The 23,698-nt window shown below is 41.7% G+C and overlaps 1 protein-coding gene across 2 annotated transcripts in view; it reads left to right on the top strand.

Annotated features, from left to right (window-relative positions):
- Nucleotides 1–23,698, top strand: part of dok6 (docking protein 6) — a 479,143-nt gene that overhangs the window by 50,729 nt on the left and 404,716 nt on the right. The gene's annotated exons all lie outside the window — the stretch shown is intronic.

Here is a 23,698-nt window from a genome sequence, read left to right on the forward strand (position 1 = left end):
ATCCTCCCTGCCATAAGGTGATATTTAAATGTTGGCCTGTTTAACCATTAGCTTCTGGTGAACTCTTGGGTAGGAAGCACCTGATTCACTACTCCTTGGGTGAACACATTTCAAGTCATCTTAGTCCTGTCCAAGACATATTATCTCTGCATCTACCTGGTGAAGCCCCATGAGTAGTTTATGTTTTGATCAGATCACCATCATTTTCTCCAAAACTCAAGTATAGACTCAACCTGTTTAATCTCCCCCATTGGACAATCCTGCCCTCATGCCAAGAATTAATTTGATGAACCTTTGGTCCCTACCTCATATAATCTTGCTTGGGTATAAACATAGAAACATAGAAATTAGGTGCAGGAGTAGGCCATTCGGCCCTTCGAGCCTGCACTGCCATTCAATATGATCATGGCTGATCATCCAACTCGGTATCCCGTACCTGCCTTCTCTCCATACCCTCTGATCCCCTTAGCCACAAGGGCCACATCTAACTCCCTCTTAAATATAGCCAATGAACTGGCCTCGACTACCCTCTGTGGCACAGAGAGTTCCAGAGATTCACCACTCTTTGTGAAAAAAGTTCTTCTCATCTCAGTTTTAAAGGATTTCCCCCTTATCCTTAAGCTGTGACCCCTTGTCCTGGACTTCCCCAACATCGGGAACAATCATCCTGCATCTAGCCTGTCCAACCCCTTAAGAATTTTGTAAGTTTCTATAAGATCCCCTCTCAATCTCCTAAATTCTAGAGAGTATAAACCAAGTCTATCCAGTCTTTTTTCATAAGACAGTCCTGACATCCCAGGAATCAGTCTGGTGAACCTTCTCTGCACTCCCTCTATGGCAATAATGTCCTTCCTCAGATTTGGAGACCAAAACTGTACGCAATACTCCAGGTGTGGTCTCACCAAGACCCTGTACAACTGCAGTAGAACCTCCCTGCTCCTATACTCAAATCCTTTTGCTATGAAAGCCAACATACCATTCGCTTTCTTTACTGCCTGCTGCACCTGCATGCCTACCTTCAATGACTCGTGTACCATGACACCCAGGTCTCGCTGCACCTCCCCCTTTCCCAGTCGGCCACCATTTAGATAATAGTCTGCTTTCCTGTTTTTGCCACCAAAATGCATAACCTCACATTTATCCACATTATACTGCATCTACCAAACATTTTCCCACTCACCCAGCCTATCCAAGTCACCTTGCAGTCTCCTAGCATCCTCCTCACAGCTAACACTGCCCCCCAGCTTAGTGTCATCCGCAAACTTGGAGATATTGCCTTCAATTCCCTCATCCAGATCATTAATATATATTGTAAATAACTGGGGTCCCAGCACTGAGCCTTACGGTACCCCACTAGTCAATGCCTGCCATTGTGAAAAGGACCCGTTTACTCCTACTCTTTGCTTCCTGTTTGCCAGCCAATTCTCTATCCACATCAATACTAAGTATTGAGCTCCCAGTGGAAGTGGTGGAGGCAGTTCATTGGTATCATTTAAAAAGAAATTGGATAGGCATATGGATGAGAAGGGAATGGAGGGTTATGGTATGAGTGCAGGCAGGTGGGACTAAGGGGAAAAAAAATTTGTTCGGCATGGACTTGTAGGGCCGAGATGGCCTGTTTCCGTGCTGTAATTGTTATATGGTTATATGGTTAAGTAGGGAGATGACTTCTATATAAAAGGGCAAAACACCTTTCAGACTCTTACCACTTTAGAAAGTATCTTGCCTTTATATTTCCTTATTAAAGTGGATCATTTTCCATGTTTCCATATTATATTCTATCTGCTGCATTTTTAGCTTATTCTTCTACATTGTCCAATTCTCCTTGAAGCTCCTTTGTATCCTCTTTGTAGCCTAATCATCTAGGTTTATCAACTGAAAACTTGGATATATTTGATCCCCATTAACCTTGACACCAGTTCTAATCAAGAACTTGTCTATCTCTGCCTTAAAAATATCCTCTGACTTGACCTCCACAGCCCTCTGTGGCAATAGGTTCCACAGATTAACTACCCTCTGACTAAAGAAGTTTTTCCTTACCACCTTTTGAAAAGAACGCCCTTTAATTCTAAGGCTTTGACCTCTGGTCCTAGAGTCTTTCACCAGTGGAAACATTCATGCCTTTCATTATTCTGTAATTTTCAATGATGTCCCCTTCTTAACCTTCTAAACTCCAGTGAGTAGAGGCTCAGTGCTGTCAAATGCTCATCGTTATGTTAACCCGCTCATTCCTTGAATCATTCTTGTAAACCTCTCCTGGGCCAGGACATCCTCCCTCAGATATGGGCCCAAAATTAACTCGCAGTGCTCCAAATATGGCCTGACCAGCGCCGTATAGAGCCTCAGCATTACATCTCTGTTTTTGTATTCCAGTCCTCGTGATATAAATGCTAGCATTTTGCTGTTTAAGTTGGTATTGCATTGCTGGAGGCACTGCAGCCCGAAAGAGCACAGATGGACATCTGTTTGTTGATGTCAGCTGCAGGATAACTACTGACAAGGACCTTGAGGAAAAACGACATGCTCTCTTTGAGAGTGTGCTATGGAAGATATTGGTTTATTATCGTCCTGCCTACTTGGATATAATTAATAAACGCTGTAAGCACTATCCAGTCAAATTATACCACACGTGAACACATCACCGGTTCCTCACTCCCCTCCATTGAGTCTGTCCAAAGCAAGCGATGTCAGCGTAGGGCGCGCAGCATCGTCAAGGACTGCTCTCACCCCAGACACAGACCGGGAGGCGCTACAGGTCTCTCCGTTGCCGGACCAGCAGGTTCAGGAACAGCTTCTTCCCTGCGGCTGTTACACTACTTAACTCTGCACCTTGGTGATTACCAGTAACACCCCTCCTCCCGGACACTCCTTCCCCCAGATAAATTGCACTACTACTACTGTATGTACGTGTATATATATTTATTACTCATTATTCTATGTTCGCTCTTCTGGGTGAGATACTAACTGCATTTAGTTGTCTCTGTACTGTACACTGCACAATGACAATAAAGATTGAATCTGAATCTGAATGTAATGGGTAGTGCAAAAGAGAAAGGAAACGGTGCAGAAAATGGTGTTGTACAGAGAAAGTGCAGATAAAAAAGTGCAAGAGTAGAAATAAGGTAGGCTGGGTGATTTGAAATACATACTTGGCATGCCAACAGGGCATCAAATATAATGTTTTATATGAAGACAGCTTCTAACGTGCTGCACTGCCATCACACAAACCAACCTTCCATTGACTCCATTTACACCTCATGATGACTTGGCAAGGCAAACAGCATAATCAACAACGAGTCACCCCAGCCACTCCCGTCCTCTCTCATTGGGCAATTGTTATAGAAGTGCAAAATAGCACACCTCCAGATTCTAGGACAGTTTCATCCCAGCTGTAATCAGGCAACCAAAACTTCTCCCCAACAACTAGAGAGCTGTCCTGAGCTACTGTCTACCACATTGGAGACCCTTGGTCTACCTTTGATTGGACTTTACTGGACTTTATCTTCCACTGAACATTATTCATGTTATTCCCTTTGTCATGTATCTGAACACTGTGAATGACTCGATTGTAATCATGTATTGTCTTTCCGCTGACTGATTAGAACGCAACAAAAGCTTTTCACTGTACCTCGGTACATCTGGCAATAAACTAAACTCTATAATGGCAAAACATTATTTATGCCTCTTTTAATTTTATATATCTTTAATATCTTTAATGTTGGCTTTCATCCACCTTACTTCCAAGGAAATTTGATTCAATCTCTCCCGATAGCAGACGCAAGCCCTCCAATCCAGGTAACATCCTTGTGAATCTTTTCTGCACCAATGCTAACTTAACCATTCCCTTCTTATAGTGTGATAACCAAAACAGCACACGTACTCCAAGTACAGCCTCCCCCCCCCCCCCAATATTTGGTACAACTGTAACGTGGTGTCTAATTTTTATCGTCAGTAAAGACAAACATACCATATACTTTCCTTACTATTTTGTCCGCCTGCTGACCCAGTCTTGGGGATCTATGCGTTTGTACCTCAAGGTCTTTCTATTGAACAACATTTCTCGTGGTCCTGCCATTCACCGTATCTCTTGCCCCAGTTTAACTTTCCAAATGCATTATTTCACACTTGCTTGTGTTAAATTCCAGGTGCCATTTCCTTGCCCATTTTCCCATTTGATCCTGTTGTAATCCTTGGACCCTTCCACTGTACAACCAAATCTTGTGCCATCTGCAAACATACTAACCATCCCACCTCCTGTCTCATCCAGAGCATTAACATATAGGCCAAGCAACGGACCACCCAGCTAATCCCTGTGGTACACCACTGGTCACAAGCCTTGAATCTGGAAAAAAGAGCCAAGCCAACTTTGATTCCAGGCATGCATTTCCATTCACAAATGCAACCCTGGCTTGTGAAAGCATTTCGAGAATCAGTACTCAGTAGTGAATGCAGAACATTGTCCTTGTACAGATATGAAGTATTCTTTAACAGTGGAATCAAAAACCTGAATAATTATTTTTTTTTTAATTTGTGCTCCTGGTACAAAATGAAGTTAGTTTGCACTGTGAACACATTTAAAGAAATAAATACTTGATTTTTTTTGCTAGCCATTCGATCACATTATTGGAACTAATTTTTTTTTTTCAGCTTTCCAGTTAAAATGTTACATGGCAAAAAAAAACGTATACTTAAATTTTGGAAAAATGCATCCACCCCAACTTAAAATGCGGGTCGCAAGCATGTCTGAGACGCTACATCTTGAAGATATGAGACTCGTCTTAGCAGGAAAATCAGAGCAATTTTTAAAGATGTGGTCTCCTTTCATTGATTGATTTATTACAAGCATAGTATGGTGCAACACAACTTCGGAATTAAAACTATTTACGGACAGGGTGATGGGTGTGTTAAGAAATGAAGCAGGTATAGAATTTTGGTATATCAGGTATATTTGGTATATCAACATGTTTTGGTCCTTTTTTTTCTATTATTTTACGTTTTTGTCTTTTTAAAAACAAGTTTTTACTTATTCTCTCTACGACTCACGATTTACGCATTCACTAGCTCTTTCACTCTTTCTCTTTCTTGCTCTTTTTCTCTTTTTCTATTTCATTTTTGTCAAAATTAAAATGGAAGATGTACAATAAATGTATTTTGTCATAGTTTATACTACCTTATACTGCTAATAAAAATATATATTTTTAAAATGTTACATAGCATGCAGTAAAATGCTACTTTCTTGAAGATTTTTTATTACTGCATATTGTATAATAGTCTTACAAGAATGGATTAAATTATAGACAATACAAAAAAAGAACACAAGCCCATAATAATGCCATTACAAGTTTATCAGGTTTGCTGAGTTCAAAGAAATGGTAACCTGATGAAATTAGTACACCTGGTTTGCTCTTTTCAGAGAAGTGAATTTCCATTTAGTTCCTGATAACCTTAATTAGAATATTCTGTTTCGGTGAAGGCTGACATTTGTTTCATTTTCAATCCAGCTGTTGACAAGAGTGAGGTCTTCCATTACATTACTCCTCACATGGCAATGAACACTGTCCCTTTTTATCCTTCTCCACTAGAATAAAATATCCTTTTAATTCTTCTCAATGGGAGTGAGCCCACAGTACAACCATCTTTGTCTCCCCATACTCCCATCAATTCCCCACAGGTTCTACCACTCACCAATGCAATAGCAGCATCTAACTGGCCAATTAATCTACCAAATGCTATGTTGATGATGATACCTTATTGTCACATGCACCTAGGTGCAGTGACATTCTTTGTTTTAGCATACAAAGTACACATAGAGACATAGAAATAGGTGCAGGAGTAGGCCATTCGGCCCTTCGAGCCTGCACCGCCATTCAATATGATCATGGCTGATCATCCAAATCAATATCCCATACCTGCCTTCTCTCCATACCCCCTGATCCCTTTAGCCACAAGGGCCACATCTAACTCTCTCTTAAATATAGCCAATGAACTGTGGCCTCAACTACCTTCTGTGGCAGAGAATTCCACAGATTCACCACTCTCTGTGCAAAAAAAATGATTTTCTCATCTTGGATCTAAAAGACTTCCCTCTTATCCTTAAACTGTGACCCCTTGCTCTGGACTTCTCCAACATCGGGAACAATCTTCCTGCATCTAGCCTGTCCAACCCCTTAAGAATTTTGTAAGCTTCTATAAAATCCCCCCTCAATCTTCTAAATTCTACACGTGTTACCACAAAAGTGCCGACAAAGTTGCAGAAAGTACTCCTCCCTTCCTCGTCTCCCTTAGTTTTCAGCGACCACCCCCCACGCAGGGTCCCCCTTTGTTCTTGGCTACACGGTTTGTCCATCTCGGCCCGACCTCCAGGGACTCCGACCCTTTTGTGATGTAGGGGAAATCTGACTAGCTAGAGGAAAACCACACTGTCTCAGGGAGAACGTGTAAACTCCACGCAGTCAACACCCAACGTGAAGAATGAACCTGGGACCCTGGTGCTGTGACACAACAATTCTGCTATATTCCATCTGGGATCTCCAAGGACAATTAAATTGAGTAGTCTAATTGAGAGCTGAACCTGACATCTGATGAGATGAGATTAATTTGAGTCCCATTTAACGCTAGTTACTAACTTTGACATACTCCTGGGAAATGTGCACAATTTATACACTTGTGCATTATTATTATTTAATTTCTAAACTTGCTCAACAATTATGAAGGTTGCATTTGAGTGACTTTACCAACTCTTTTTTTTTAATTTGTTTTTTTTTTTTTAAATTTTTAATTAATTTTATTAGTAGACATATTATAAAGTATAGTTGCATATTATAGAAAAAAAACGTTTCATATACATCAGTCATACATTATTAAAATTTTCAATTGTCGATTACTTCTACTTCTAATGTTTTTTTTATATAGAGAAAAGAGATAGAAAAGTTACAAATATCAAAAAAAAGAACAAAAAAGGTGGAATGGCTTACTTATAATACGTCATTGGAGATAGGTTCGTAGGTTATAAAATATGACTTTTCATCTAATCCTGAGTTCAAGTTTCAGTTGGGTTTTCGTGCCGGGCCAGTCTATCCCGTCAGATAATTAATGAATGGAGCCCATATTTTATCAAAAAGTTCTTGTTCGTCCATTAAGACAAGTCTAATTCTTTCTAGATATAGGGTCTCCGACATTTCCACAATCCACATTTTAATTGTGGGGGTCGTAGGGCCTTTTCAAAATTTTAATATTAGTTTTTTCCCAGTTATTATACTGTAGTCGAGGAAATTTCTTTGACTTGTTGTAAGTGTTAAACTTTGCTCTGATATTCCAAGTATTATTAATTTTGAGTTTAGATCCAGTTTTGTATTAATAACTTCTGAGATGATTTCAAAAATATCAATCCAGAAATGTTTAATTTTTATACAATTTGCAAACGTATGTGTTAAATTAGCATCTAGATATAGACATTTATCACAAATAGGAGAGATTTGTGGGAAGATTTTTTATTTAGTTTTATTTTAGAGTAGTGTAATCTATGTAAAACTTTAAATTGTATTAAAGCATGTCTGGCATTTAACGAACATTGATGTATATGTTGTAAACTTTCGTCCCACAAATCTTTCGTTATAGGATGACCTAATAACCAACTCTCAGCTCATTTTATATTAAAGGCCGTCTCTGCTCCCTCATTCTCACTGAGGTGTCTTTCCATAACACATTTTTTGAATAGACTAAATGGATTAATGTATCTCTTCTTTTCTGCCTCTTCAACCTATGTTAATTACCTCTATATTCTCCTCTACACCAAAGTGATTCCCTTTTCATTTTATTTCCGTCAGTAGGCTGCCTTACTACATAGTCTCCTCTGCAGTCATGCTTCTTCCTATGCCTTATCTACATTCATGACTCGTCTTTCTCCATGTCCAATGAGTACCGTTTCCCTCCCTAGTTGCTCTGCTAATCTAGTTCCCTGCAGACTCCTCCCCCAACTATTTTGTGAAACTCTTCTTCGTTTCATTTCCACCTCATTTGTTTAGATCTTGTCATCCATGATCTTAACGTCTTAATCCTCTATCTTAATAAAGGTCCCTTCAATTCTGTCTGTACTTTGCACCCTTTTAACTCTATTATTTAAACTATGACTTCTGCCACTGGAATAATATTTTGCATGTTCTTCCTCTGTTCCAGAACAATCTCTTCCTCTGCTTAGGTGTAACAAATCCCATTATTCAGTTTCCAGGCCATTAAGAAATGTACCGCAAAAGGAACAAATGCTTGCGTGAAACATTTGAGGAGATGTAGACTTGAACTGCATAACCTCAATACGTGTGTTTTTAATACAACAGAGTCCGGCTCAAAACATTGAATTGCAGATTTTAAATTAATGTCTGATATAACACGGTGGCCATTATTGACAGTGGTGCCGCGGTAGAGTTGCTGCCTTATAGGGCCAGAGACATGGGTTCGATCCTGACTACGGGTGATGTCTGCATGGAGTTGTACGTTCTACCTGTGACCGCGTGAGTTTACTCCGGGTGCTCTGGTTTCTTCCCAAACCCCAAAGACGTGCAGGTTTGTAGGCTTCTATAAATGGCTCCTAGTGTGTAGGGTAGAACTAGTGTGCAGGTGATTGCTGGTTGGCTTGCACTCGTTTGTCCAAAAGACCTGTTTCCACGCTGTATATCTCAACTAAACTAATTTGTGAATGGATAAAACTATAGAAAATCAGTGGGAACTGTTTGAGTAAACATTGCTCCCCACATATATTATCCTTTGGGGGGAGCGGGGGAGGTTAAGGAATGCAAGACAGATTTACAGATTCATGCAGTGAGGCTTGAATTTCATCGGCTGGAGAAGATGGGCAACATTGTAGTTGGTATCATTTTCTTTTGCCTGAGAAGATTAAAGGACCTGTCCCACTTGCCGATTTTTTTTTTTCCGGCGACTGCTGGCATCATATCAGTGTCGCCAAAAGATTTTGAACATTTCAAAATCCAGCGGCCACCAAAAAAATGTTGCGACCTTGAAAAAACACCGCGCGTCATACGTTGTCACGCCGCGTCATGCGGCCAATTTTCGGTGACCTAATACGTCAGTCAATGATGCCGGCAGTTGCCGAAAAAAATCACCAAGTGGGACAGGCCCTTTAGGGATTGTTTGCTAAAGGTTTTTCCGACCTTAATAGGTAAAGGCACAGTTGAAGATAAATCTTCTGTGTTAGTTGAGGTAACTTGGTGGGAGGTACATATCCCAAAAACTGGAACCAGGAATTTCCAAAGTGAAGTTGGGAAACTCCCTTAAATTAAGGGATGGCTGAAGATTGGAAATCCTAAATTACAATTGTTGTCGGGTTAGTTGCAGGGATTAAGTTTGAGATTGATAGATTTCCATTAATCAGTGACAATGGGGCAGATCTTCCATTCTCTGGAACACCCTGCCGTTGCACATCAGACAGGCCCCCTCTCTGTCCATCTTCAAATTCAGTGTTGAAACACATTTGTACTCCCTGGCTTTTGACCATGCCTGAGGCTTTGCCTCTGTTTGTGGTGTTTTTGATGTTTCTTTATTTTACATGTCTTTTCCTACTATTTCTTTTGATTGTTATTTTTGGTGTGTATTAACTTTTTTGTCAATGATTAGTGATGTACAGCACTTTGTTGCAGCTATGTTTGTTTTTAAAGTGCTTTATAAATAAAATTATTATTATTATTATTATTACCCTGGGATTCCGGGTTGCCATTCCATGGTTCCTCCAGCACCATCCGTCCTTCCTCTGAGGATGAATTCCACTCGCCAGTCATACAAAGATTTGCCTCCAGTGATGTTGGAGCAAATACAGGTATACAGAGATAAGATCAGAGAAGAGCCGTGATTTTAATGAATGGAAGATTACGTTTGAGAGGCCAACTAGAGAATTTGAGTTCCTATATTTTACACACAGGAACAGCTTACAGCATGATCTTGCAATCCACAGCATACTCTTTAATGCCTACTTATTATAAATGCTATTTTGAGCTCAGTAACTAAAGCATCTTGCTTTGTAATACAGCTAGAACATTGGAAACTGATGATGACGTTTCTTAGTGCCAGGCCAGCATGTTTCAATTGCTGAATTCTCTTCATTTGGCAGATCTACTGTTTTTATTAATTTCCTCCAACTCAATAAACATTGCAATGAACAAATTATTTTAAGAGAACATTTGGGATCATAATATTGATCTGTGAGCGTGGAAAATTGCTTTGACTTCCCTTATCCTATTCGTCAATCCTTGTCATATGCATTAGAGTGCTTATGCCACAGTATAAATAGATTAATTTTTCTTTATCATGCTATCTGATTATATGTCTCCAATCCATGCACAGTTTAACAAATCCAGATTAAAAGATTTCCGTGGATTAATGAATAAGAGAGCTCTATGCTTTCAGGCAGGTCAATATCATTTGAACTATATGCTATTGAAAAGAGCTTTCTTTGCAAACATTGTCCCAAATTAAAACTCGTCTGCGCTCCATTTAATATCTGGAAGGCCTTGAGATATGTGTAGAAAATACATTTCTATTTTAGTCTTTTTGTAATTAACAGTTCAGTTGTTTGTGTGGACTGGAAAGTCTTTTTGTTTTGTTAGGTGAAATGTTTTTGAATGCCACTTTGACAAATCCCTGAATTTAAAATATGCACCTTCACTAAATTATCTTACACGCCATTGTTTGTGTTCAAAATATTGGAAGAAATGGCCTTCATCAGACAGGCTATTGAGTATAGGCCGATTAGGAAAAGGGGAGATGCAACGAGACCTGGGTGTCATGGTACACCAGTCATTGAAAGTAGGAATGCAGGTGCAGCAGGCAGTGAAGAAAGCAAATGGTATGTTAGCATTCATAGCAAAAGGATTTGAGTATAAGAGCAGGGAGGTTCTACTGCAGTTGTACAGGGTCTTGGTGAGACCACACCTGGAGTATTGCGTACAGCTTTGGTCTCCTAATCTGAGGAAATACATTCTTGCCATAGAGGGAGTACAGAGAAGATTCACCAGACTGATTCCTGGGATGTCAGGACTTTCATATGAAGAAAGACTGGATAGACTTGGCTTGTACACGCTGGAATTCAGAAGATTGAGGGGGGATCTTATAGAAACTTACAAAATTTTTAAGGGGTTGGACAGGCTAGATGCAGGAAGATTATTCCCGATGTTGGGGAAGTCCAGAACTAGGGGTCATAGTTTAAGGATAAGAGGGAAGTCTTTTAGGATGAGAAAATAATTTTTTACACAGAGAGTGGTGAATCTGTGGAATTCTTTGCCACAGAAGGTAGTTGAGGCCAGTTCATTGGCTATATTAGTTAGATGTGGCCCTTGTGACTAAAGGGATCAGGGGGTATGGAGAGAAGGGAGGGATGGGATACTGAGTTGGATGATCAGCCATGATCATATCGAATGGCGGTGCAGGCTCGAAGGGCCGAATGGCCTACTCCTGCACCTATTTTCTATGTTTCTATGTTTCTAAAGAAGTTGGGTTGTGTTACAGTTGTGCAAGGCATTGGTGAGGCTGCCCTTGGAGTACTGTGTTCAGTTTTGGTCACTCTGCTGAAGGAAAGATGTCATTAGGTTGGAAAGAGTGCAGAGTAGATTTATGAGGATATTACCAGGACCTGAGGGGCTGAGCTGCAGGGAGAAGTTGGGCAGGTTAGGACTAATTCCTTGGAGTGCAGGAGGCTGAAGGGTGATCTTATAGAGGTGTATAAAATTTATGTGAATAAATCGGTAAATGTAGTCGTTTACCCAGGATAAGGAAATCAAAAACATGAGGGCATGTGTTTAAGGTGAGAGGGGTATGATTTAACACAAACTTGAGGGGCAGATGTTTCTGGATATATGGAATCGGCTGCCAGAGGAGGTGTTTGAGGCAGGTACTATAACTGCATTTAAAATACTCGGATAGCTATATGGGTAGGAAAGGTTTAGAGGGATATGGGCCAAACATGGCAAATGGGACTGGTTTAGATGAGGCATCTTGGTCAGAATGGATAAATTGTTCCAAAGGGCCTGTTTCCATATGATCTACAACTAAAGGACCAACTGACTAATGTTCTGTGCCATTCTAAATGGGGATTGTGCTATTTAGTTAACATGATGGCTTGATCAAAAATTTCAGATTAATGACCAGGCAGTATTTTTAAAATGATCTACTCGAAAGTTGAGATCAAGTGGTATCACCGGATTAACTGGAGTAGGATTAACTGAATGGAATAATCTAATCAGAATCACAAACATAATTTGATTTGCCAGTATTTTTATATGAAATTGTATGACTTATAAAGTGGGGCAATTTTGAAGCAAATGAACAAGTAAAGCTGGTTGGCACAAGCAGAGGAGCAGCCATCGTACAACTGTAGCCCTGCAATGGTGTTAGTGACGGGAGGATTAAACAGGGCATCTTTACATTTGTAGTCACCAGAATAAATGTATGAAATTAAAACAGAAGGGTTTCATTTATGAGGCAGGGCGATAATTTATCAGACATTAGGAAGGAAATAACCTTGGGTCAAGTTCATGAACGAGCTATAATAAATCATTATTGTGAATTGTGTTGTCACTTCCTTGGAGCTCCAGTGAATCTACAGCAGGTGGTACTGATGTTTCCTGTGACTTCCTATTGTAACCATATAACCATATAACAATTACAGCACGGAAACAGGCCATCTCGGCCCTACAAGTCCGTGCCGAACATTTATTTTCCCCTAGTCCCATCTACCTGCACTCAGACCATAACCTTCCATTCCTTTCCCATCCATATATCTATCCAATTTATTTTTAAATGATAAAATCGAACCTGCCATTATATGTAACCAACAAAATCATCTTCTCAAAGGAATCTGTCCGACACCTTTGGTGAGGTGCAGTGAAGATGTTCAATTAAATACACATTTAAAGAAGTAATATTAGGTAATTGTTAGTTTATTGCAATCTATTCTTAAGAGATTCACGCGTATCTATGCTGGGGCAACTTCCAGCGGCAGCGGCCACTCGACCCGACCGCAGGCCCAGTGGAACGACAGCGGTGGCTGGGACAGCGGCAGCGGCCTCGGCACAGAGGGAGAATAAGGAGGGATGAGACAAAGACTTAAGACTTTTGCCTTCCACCACAGTGAGGAGGTGCCTGGTGAACTCACTGTGGTGGATGTTAATTTGTATTTATTGTGTGTTTTGTCATTTTTACTCGGATGAGAAGGGAATGGAGGGTTATGGTATGAGTGCAGGCAGGTGGAACTAAGGGGAAAAAAAATTTGTTCGGCACGGACTTGTAGGGCCGAGATGGCCTGTTTCCGTGCTGTAATTGTTATATGGTTATGGTTACTCTATGTAGGACTGAAAGGCAACTAAATTTCGTTCAGACCGCAAGGTCTGAATGACAATAAAGGCTACTTGTTACTTGTTACTTATTTGTTTGCATTGCATTTAACATGGGTGGCAAGATGCATGTCAAGAGAGGTTCTCTAATTTGGGGCCACGTGCTAACCTCACTATAAGAGGAATCTGGCAGGAATTGGCTGCAGTTGTCTCCTTTAAGATCAAGGATTCTTGCCATGCTGTAAGAAGACCTGTCCCCACAAGAAGCATCATGTTGGTGTGAACATACAGCACTCTACAGGTTGGAGCAGTATCAAATGTGAACAAACTGCTTAAGTAGTTCATCAGTCATACAATTGTGATCAATGCAGGTGCAACTGAACATGAGATGGGAGGGGTTTAAAAGCATAATCTGGGCTGCTCATTCGTTTAATCCAGCACTCTGTTGGTTCTAATGATTGGAGTGTGAGCAGGATCGCTATGGAGTTGATGATTTTGTATGTTCCTTTCCATGGGGGATTACTCTGAGCCCATGCTGAGAGTATTATCCCCATCCTATCAGCTGGGAGATTGAACAAGGACAATCCATGTTAACTGCCACTTCCTCCTGTTTTACTTGTTCCTGCTGCTATCCAGGCACTTCCTCCGACCCCTCCAGTTATTAACCTCCTTTCTGTCCTCCATCTCCAACTGCTGTCTTTGATTGGCAGCGCTATGCTGAATAAACTCACATCTGCTTGCTTCAAGAGTGCTGTACAAACCTAGACTTGATGCGGGGTAAAGAATCGCAGCTTCACGGGGTCAATGAAATTTTCTTAAACTGTGCACGCCACACGAAAGAAGAAGAAGAATGAAATTTTCCACTACTTTCTTGGTTGTCATGTGGCTCTCTGTCTGAACACTGTGCTGTGCACAACTGTGAGGAAGAAGAGACTTAGATGATGCATCTTGTTCTTTCAGGAGCCAACCGCCTGGGCAGTGCATCTGCAAAATGTCCAGCAATGGGGTCTCTCTCAAAATTGAGTAATTTGAGTGTCCCCCCCCCCCCCCCCCGAAATGTTCCTCTTCATAATGTTTAGATTATTGAGAGGATGGCTTGTAATATGTGTGTAGTCTTCACCTCCATGGCCACAGCTTACATCCCACCCCAGCAAGCACTGGAGCAGCTGCACGTGTGTCAACAAACATACAACGGCATATCCAAAGCTTTTCCAATCATAGTCGGGGTCTTCAGGGCCAATTTGAAGAAGCTGCTTCTAAATTACCATCAATATGTATCCTGCAACACCAGAGGATCAAACACCCTGGATCACTGCTATTCCACCATCAATGATGCCTATCACCATCTTTAAGGGCCTGTCCCACGAGCATGTGACTCCATGCGGCAAGCGCGACCTAACGTGGTCACTTGAGCCGTACGGCTTCGCGGGGCCGGTCCCACTTCGATCGCGGGAGCCGTATGGAGTAGTGCGGAGCTGGTCCCGACATCGCGCGGGGCTCCGAAAAACTGACACTGTTAAAATATTACGTGCGGCAATGGCCTGCCGGCCCAGCAGCCGCATTGTGGCCATACGCACCGCCTCGACGCCGTACGCAGCGTCTCGACGCCGTACGCAGAGTCTTGACGGCGTACGCAGAGTCTTGACGGCGTACGCAGAGTCTTGACGGCGTACGCCTAGCGCGAACTTCCCGTGGACTTCGCTCGAAATTCACGTCGACTCGTACGGGGATCACTCGACCTCCGCGCGGCCCCCGCTTCCGCTTGTGTCACTCTTGCCGCAAGCAGTCGCATGCTCGTGGGACAGGCCCTTAAGTTCTCACCTTGGGAAGTGAGACTAACATCCATGGTGATGAAGTACTTTGCGAGGTTGGTTCTGGCATTTATCAACCGACCTAAGCAAGAATCTGGATACATAACAATTTACTTATCGCAACACTTCCTCCTTGATAGCCATCAGCACAGGAGCGCATTAAGGCTGCATTCTCAACCTCCTGTTCTACTTGCTCTGTCATGACTGCAGCTGAACACAATTCCAACTCCATCTTTTGTTGGAGGCAACATCATTGTTGGACAATTATGGGTTGGATAAATTATGAGTCAGAGTATCGAAGGGAGATTGATTTTCTGATTGATTGGTGCCTGAGCACCAATCTTGCTCTCAACATCAGTAATAGCAAGGAATTGATTGTTGACTTTAGAAGAGGCAAGCTGGAGATTCACAAACCCATCTTCATCGAAGGGACGGCGATGGAAAGAGTCAACAACTTCAATTTTCTGGCACAATCTATTCCTGGCTGTGCTGAGGGTTCTTGGATTTAACACTAAAATAACAGCAGTTACGGTGTTGCCCAATTTTGAGCAAATTGTAAAATTAAGGCTATGCCAACTGTAATTATAGCACCTGCCAATGGTGGTGCTATAGTTCCCTGTGAAATTGAACCATTCCTTGAACATCCATATCAGAGATTATATGGTTTCAATATCCAGCTATTTAAGAACTTGTGAGATGCTTTGCCCGGTCATTGTGAACTCTGAACCTTCTACTTTCTGTGTTCTGCTAGTCATTGATTGTCTTTGGTCAAGTCATCAAGCTCTTTCCCAATGGGACTTCCCACTGGGCTATTACTGGTGTCCACTCTGTTCAGCTGTCTATCTGCCAGACCAACCTGTCCAAATGAATAGCTGTGTCAATCACCATCTGCAACAGATTCAGCATCTTTTTAGAAGCACCAAGAGGAATTTAAAGTCCTAATCCTGGAAGAAACCAAATAGATGGGTGTTTAAAAATCCACTTTTAACTTGCTGCCAATTTACTGACCCACAGTCAGATGAGTGTTGCTGTTTACAATGCGTTCAACAAAACGTTCTTGATGTCCTTTGAGCAGTGTAGTCATTCCACAATTATTATGTTTGTTACAGATGGCTAGTTTATGAGTGCAAGTACATTTTATTAACTTGTACGTTTTCTCGGCACCAAAAAAATGTTTACCAGAAAATAATTAAGTATTAGTCATCCACCTTTCTTATCATGACCTCGGTGCCAATTCTTGTGATACCTGCTCCTGCTTCAATTCATCCTTGTTCTCTGGCAAGCATTTGCTTCTTCACCATTTCAGCCGCCGGAAAGAAGCAAGAAGTGAACCATAGGTAAACCTCGAGGGGCGGGGGTTTGGGAGTTAAATTCTGTCATCACTACCTATTTTGTTGGAGTTTGACACTGACCCTTAGCAGTCTTCCTTCCCTCATGAGTCTTTTTTCATTTGTACTCTTATGGGCCTGTCCCACTTAGGTGACTTTTTAGGCGACTGCAGGAGACTATGCAGCCGCCGCCATGGTCGGCAACGTGTTCGCGGGTGGTTGCCGGGTAGTCGCCCTTGTGGTCGTGAGGAGTTCCCGCTTTCCGGGAACATGTTGAAAAATTAGCAGCGACCAGAATGAAGCCGCCATGGAGATTAGCGAGAATTCTCGTGCCGCAGGTGGGTCGCCAGGTGGTCCTAGTGGGTTACCAGGAGGTCGAAGGTTCTTATAGGTTGTAGCTGGTGCTGACCGGTGAATTTCATTGGCTCATTGGGGAAAAAAAGCAGTAGTTGAAATAAGTTGCTTAGCAGTAGTTACCGACTGGTAATGTTAATGTCCGCCAAGCTTCACAGCGGTGCATCTCTGGCTTCTTAAAAGTTGTCTCCACTCCTTCTTTCCCCCCCCCCCCCTTCCCCCTCCCCCTTCTCTTCCCCCCCCCCCCCCCCCCCTTTAAAGGACTTCCCGCACACTGTGCTTTAGCCGTCTTAATTACAGTGCCAACCTTCCTGTTCATCGCGGTGGGTGTCTGTATCATCTGGCTTTGCAGCGTGTGAATTTCAGACAACGCTCCCCCCACTTGCCCTGTCCCCCCCCCAGCCTGCATAACTGGCTGGTGAAGGTGTCTGTCTGTCTGTCTGTCTGTCTGTCTGTCTGTCTGTCTGTCTTTGAAAAATCACCTTAGTGGGACAGGCCCGTAAATCTTTTGTCAGCAAACATGTGTGTATATCATTTTGCCTTCCTTTCGAGTTTCAGGACCATGTCTCCAATTTTGCTGAAACCTCCGGAAAAAAAACTTTGGAATAATGCGCATTCAGATCTGATAAAAAGTAGTCATGGAAACGTGATAAATGTTTATATTAAAAATTCAGTCACTTAAAATATACATGGAATAAAATTGCATCTACAAAATTTGGTGTTTTGCAATAGAATGATTTAAACAGTCTTTCTTTTTGGGCAGTTGAGATGATTTGGTTATAATCTGGGTTTGTGAGTTTTGAAAAATTCTACCACTGATGGGTTAGAGGTGTCTGACATTGTGCGTGTGTGCGTGACTTCCTCTGTTCATACACTGGGCTTCCATGTTCTGTGGGCACTGGAATCAAGTTGTCTCATATTGATGCTCTATTGAATACTCCTTATGCCTTTTGTGTCTGAGGTGAACATTCTTTGTCTTAGTCTAGTCCTCACCACAGTAACCATTGTAAGTTTCAAATGTACCCAGTCCAAAGCACACACTCTAAACGTCAAACCAGAATCTTTAATGGCAGACTTTTGCATTTGTGCAGTATAAAGTAACTATCAAAAGCATACATTTTTGATTTATTTATGAGATGAGTGTTGCTGGCAAGGTCTGCATTTATTACCATTCCAAGCTACTTTTTGAAAATGTGATACTGTCAGGGTGAAGACCACCTGAAGGGGAACCTGCCTGCTGCTCTTATCTTTCTGCCTCATATTTTACGCTTAAAGTGATCTGTATGAGATGCTGCATCTCCACCCACCTTGTACAATAAGTGCCGTTGGAAATAAAGCAGGGTGCTCCCAGGTTACTGAAGACCTGATTTTTGAAAATCAAATGCAAATTCTAGAAATAAGGACACTAAGTGCTGGAGTAACTCAGTAGGTCAGACAGCCTCCCTGGAGAACATGGATAGGTGACGTTTCAGATCGAGACCCTTCAGACTGATTGTAGGGGGGAGATGCTCGCCTATTTCTACCCTTCCACACCACCCCTTCCCCTCCCTTCCCCTCCCTCCAAAGGCCCTGCCCCACGATGCGAATTTACCCAAGAGCACTCCCGAGTTTAAAAAAAAAATCAAATTCGTGGTAAGTACGTAGAATGTACGTAGCGTGTACGTCGGAGCTCGTGGATGTCTCGTAGCGGCTCGTAATGCTAACGGCAGGTACTCGGGAAATGCAGAAACTCGTGAAGTTTTTTCAACAGTGTGAAAAATTTCCAAGAGTAAAAAAATACTCGTGATGAAGTACTATGAGTTTGGGTTTTTTTAAACTCGGGAGAGCTCTTGGGTAAACTCACATCATGGGACAGGGGTTTAACTTTGCAATTCGCAACCCTTCAACCCTGGGTCACACCTGCCTTTTTTCCAGCTATCTGCCTATCAACCCTCTCCCTTGCCTGGGTCCACCTATTACCTGCCACGCTTTGTCTGGCCTCTCTCCTCTTCAAGCTTTCTTTTCTTCCCCTCCACCCACTCACACAGCCTTAAAAAAAATATTTCACATTGCAATTTGGGGGAAAACTGCTTCCCACTTACAGGAAATGGATTTGACTATCAGTTCCCTAACCCAGGAAACCCTTGTATTAAAACTGCAAAGGAAAATGTGTCTTTGTGGTCAATTCATTATCTGTCTGCTAATACCGATCCAGTCGAGTCTGCCCAGATAATAATGTGAAAGCTGTTTTAATATGTAACTAGGCAACTGGATTGTAATTGTATTTTTGACCCTTTGGTTGCATTTCATTAATCATCTCTCGGCATACATACATATCTTTGCCCCTCCCCAACACCTGGAGTCATTTAGTGCGGAAGAGCCTCTGTTACCGCAGTTAACAGAAATGACCTTGAACTGATACGTTACAGAACAGCGAAATGTGACAGACATGACCAGATTGTCAGCAACATGTGGTAGACATGCTGAGGTCACCAAGAGGATTGATGAAGGCATGGCAGCGGTCCCTGTCTAAATGGAGTTTAACAAGATGCTTGACAAGATCCTGCATGTTAGGCTTGTCTAGAAAGTTAGATCACTTGGAACCCAAGGTGAGCTAGCTTATTGGATTCAAAATTGGCTTTGAGGAAGGAGTCAAATGGTGGTAGCGGTAGTAGAGGATTGTTTTTTATTCTGATTTGAGGCCGGTGATGCTGTCCATTTATTTAAATACAATTGTTATTTTAGTTTTGTATATATGTGTATGCATGAATGTGTGTATGTGTATATATAACGATTTGAATGGCAAAGTTGGTACATTTGTTGTACAGGGTCTTGGTGAGACCACACCTGGAGTATTGCGTACAGTTTTGGTCTCCAAATCTGAGGAAGGACATTATTGCCTTAGAGGGAGTGCAGAGACGGTTCACCAGACTGATTCCTGGGATGTCAGGACTGTCTTATGAAGAAAGACTGGATAGACTTGGTTTATACTCTCTAGAATTTAGGAGATTGAGAGGGGGGATCTTATAGAAACTTACAAAATTCTTAAGGGGTTGGACAGGCTAGATGCAGGAAGATTGTTCCCGATGTTAGGGAAGTCCAGAACAAGGGGTCACAGTTTAAGGATAAGGGGGAAATCCTTTAAAACCGAGATGAGAAGAACTTTTTTCACACAGAGAGTGGTGAATCTCTGGAACTCTCTGCCACAGAGGGTAGTTGAGGCCAGTTTATGGGCTATATTTAAGAGGGAGTTAGATATGGCCCTTGTGGCTAAGGGGATCAGGGGGTATGGAGAGAAGGCAGGTACGGGATACTGAGTTGGATGATCAGCCATGATCATATTGAATGGCGGTGCAGGCTCGAAGGGCCGAATGGCCTACTCCTGCACCTATTTTCTATGTTTCTATGTTTCTATTTGCAGATAATACCAACATTTGTGGGATAGTAGGTGGTGAGGAAGGATATCCAAGCTTCCAACCAAATCTAGATCCAACCAGCCTGCACTCAAACTATGAACAATGTCTCGAGGTTGAATAAAAACAAAGAACTGTGCAACAAATCAAGAGTTATCATTAATACAGAAAACCAGCAGCCAATGCAATGTTCAGTTCAGGAGAAAGACATTTTTACAGAGGCTGGTGGGATTTTATAATTCAAAGGGCCATGCCTATTCAATTAAATATCGTACAGATTTCTGGGTAAATGAATAAAGATGGAGATTGTTGAGTTATCATACGTGAAATGGTGCACTTAATTAAAAAGGCTCATGTTTATTTCATGTTCCAAGCAATTATTTTAAGTTAACAGAGCTAGTTGACCTATTGAAAAGCTTCTGTGAAATAAAATATAATTTGAAATGCTTTAGCATTGTATTTTTGAAGCGATGCTGATCATTACTGTTTTTCGACAGACCTATCAAAGAACTTCCTGCGTTAAAATTCCTTCACTAAAAAACAGCTTTGGCTCCACCAGATCATCCACCTGTTGCTCCTCTAACTTCCAAGGAGCTCATTTAATTGCAAAAAGAGATCAAACAACACATTTTGTTTACTTGAAATTTTTCACGTGCCATGAATTGGAATTAATTTTAACTTTTGTATCTTGAGGCTTAATGACATTCAGCAGAAGGGAGAGAAAAAATATTGTCATTGTATAGAGTACTGTTTAGACTTGCAGAGTACAGTGAGCTTGGAATCTAATACAATTTCTCCTAGGCTGGGAGAGGAAAATATTCCAGATCTCTCGGTTCTGTTAACCAACCTACTAATTCAGACAGGATAGTCTATGGTGAATTGACAGCAAGATCAGACCTTTCTCTGGAAGCCCTTCATGATGTTACCCTGCTCATGATTTGTCACATTGGTAGCTCTTCAGCTGTTTGTGCAAAAATGACTATATCACTATCAAATTAAATGCAGATCCTTCATGCTCATTGATCACGTAAACTGAATGATGATTTTACTCAAAGGAGGTGATGTCAAACCAATCCCTTCTTATCAAGAATCTGAAAGTGCCATTCCAGTTTTGCACTCTACAAAGCCATATACTATAAAGGGCCTGTCCCACTTAGGTGATTTTTCACCGGACTGCCAGCGACTTGTGTGGGATAATGTCTGAATGTGACCAATAAAATACCTTTGATACCTTTGATACCTGGGAACTGGAACGGTGACTGTAAGAGTGGAACACACACTCACTCACTCACTCACTCACTCACTCACTCACTCACTCACTCACTCACTCACTCACTCACTCACTCTCCCACTCTTTTCCCCCCCCCCCGGTCTCTCCCTCAGGGCAAGTGGGGAGAGCACTGTTTGAAATTCACACGGTGCAAAGCCAAGGTGATACAGACACACACCGCGATGAACAGGAAGATTTGCGCTGTAATTAAGACGGCTATAAAAGGGGGGGAGAAGGAATGGTGACAACTTTTAAGAAGCCAGACAACTTTTATTCAGCCATAGATACACTGCTGTGATGTTTGGCGGACATTTAACATTACCGGTCGGTTATCCTTGGTTCTGAAAACTACTGCTTACGGTTTTTTCCCCAATGAGCCAATGAAATTCACCGGTCAGCACCGGCTATGCCCTCCGAGAGCCTTCTACCTCCTGGCAACCCACTAGGACCACCTTGCGACCCACCTACAGCTGGAGAATTCTCGCTACTCTCCATGGCAGCTTCATTCCAGTCACCGTTAATTTTTCAACATGTTGAAAAATTCTCGGCGACCATAATGAGGCCACGACTAGTTCCCAGAATTTGGGAACTCCTCACGACCATGAAGGCGACTCCCCGGCAACCACCCGTGAACATGTGGCGACTGCATAAGTCTCATGCAGTCGCCTAAAAAGTCTCCTAAGTGGGACAGGCCCATAAGATTAACTATATAATTTAATTAAGCTGAACCAATTATTAGAAGTTGGTGTTGTTGCTGTGTGGCACGAATTTGTCTTAGACTTTAACCCACACAAGTTCTTGATATTTCCCCATGATACTCAGCGACACACAGTTTCTCTCCATGGATTACCCACAGTGATTTGACTGATGTCCCTCCATTACTCAGAACTCCATGCTTGACACATTTGTTTCTAAGTCCAAATCTTGGAATCCCACAGAAGCATTTTTTTGCACAAGAGCCAGAGGTTGAATAAGATGATAAAGTATGGGTATTTTAAAGGACACAAAAAAGAGGAGCTCATGACTATTTGTTAGAGGCATAATGACAGCAATTGCTTTGGTAACATAAAAGCAATTTCCAGCTTTGAAGATGGAATAATATCCCAAAAGTTCCTTTTTATACTCCCTGCTTAAATGTCATTGAAACTTGTTTAGTATTTTTGAATGACTCTCAAAAAACAGCAATGGCAGGGTGGAACAAATCTGGGGAAAGAATTTAGCTTTCACTCAAGTTTCTTCCTTAACTTTGCAAGCATTTTATTATTGTTTGCTCTCACCCTTTGAGCAGGAATGGCAAATGCAAATGACATGCAGTTTGTATACTCTGCCACCTTAGAATGGACCATAGTGTGTTAACTTACCGTGTGCTGATATTTGTCATTAACCTTGGCCAAATCAAATGCTGCTCTCTAGTCTTGAATCCATTGGCCATGTGAATGATCTTCTTACTTGCCCTTGCCTCACCCATACCTCCAGTACTTAAAGTTGCAGTAAGTGAAGTCATCTAACCAATTTGTCCATGGGCTTTTTATTTCACAACTTACATCAAGAAAACTTTTAAACCTTAAAATATAAGCAGTTCTCTTTTATTACATTCAATCAAAAACAACGACCATTTACTTAATGGTGTAAAATCTGTTCAGTTCTACAGGCTATCCATTACTTTGGGAGAACTAGGGATGGGGACTGGACATTGTGCCTTCCCTCACAGTGGTAACTATTGTGGGGGGATGATTTTGTGTGTAAGTGATTATTCTAGTTTGTGTCCAAGATGGCTGTCGGAAAGGAGAGTGGACGCTGGCGCGGTTTAGCTGCCGCTGCTCTCTCTTCACATTGTATTTTTGATTTTTTTGTCTTTGGAACGAATTCTGTCTTTAATTTGTGTACTGGTGATGCCTTTATTATTTATTTTACTCCGATTATATGTTTTTTACTCTTGTTAAATTCTGTAAGGTGTCCTTGAGACTTTTGAAAGGCGCCCACAAATAAAATTTATTATTATTATTACGTATAAACTGACATCAATGAATGTACTTAATGGACAGACTTTATAGACACAATGTGCTGGAGTATCTTAGTGAGACAGGCATCATCCCAAGGAGAGAAGGAATGGGTGACATTTCGGGTAGTCACCAGTATTTAGTGTCTATCTTCATAGATAGATAGTTCCCTCCTACAGGTTTTTGAGTGTGGATAAATACTGATTTAG

The sequence above is a fragment of the Leucoraja erinacea genome, chromosome 4 (assembly GCF_028641065.1).
Source record: "Leucoraja erinacea ecotype New England chromosome 4, Leri_hhj_1, whole genome shotgun sequence".
Classification (NCBI taxonomy): Eukaryota; Metazoa; Chordata; class Chondrichthyes; order Rajiformes; family Rajidae; genus Leucoraja; species Leucoraja erinaceus.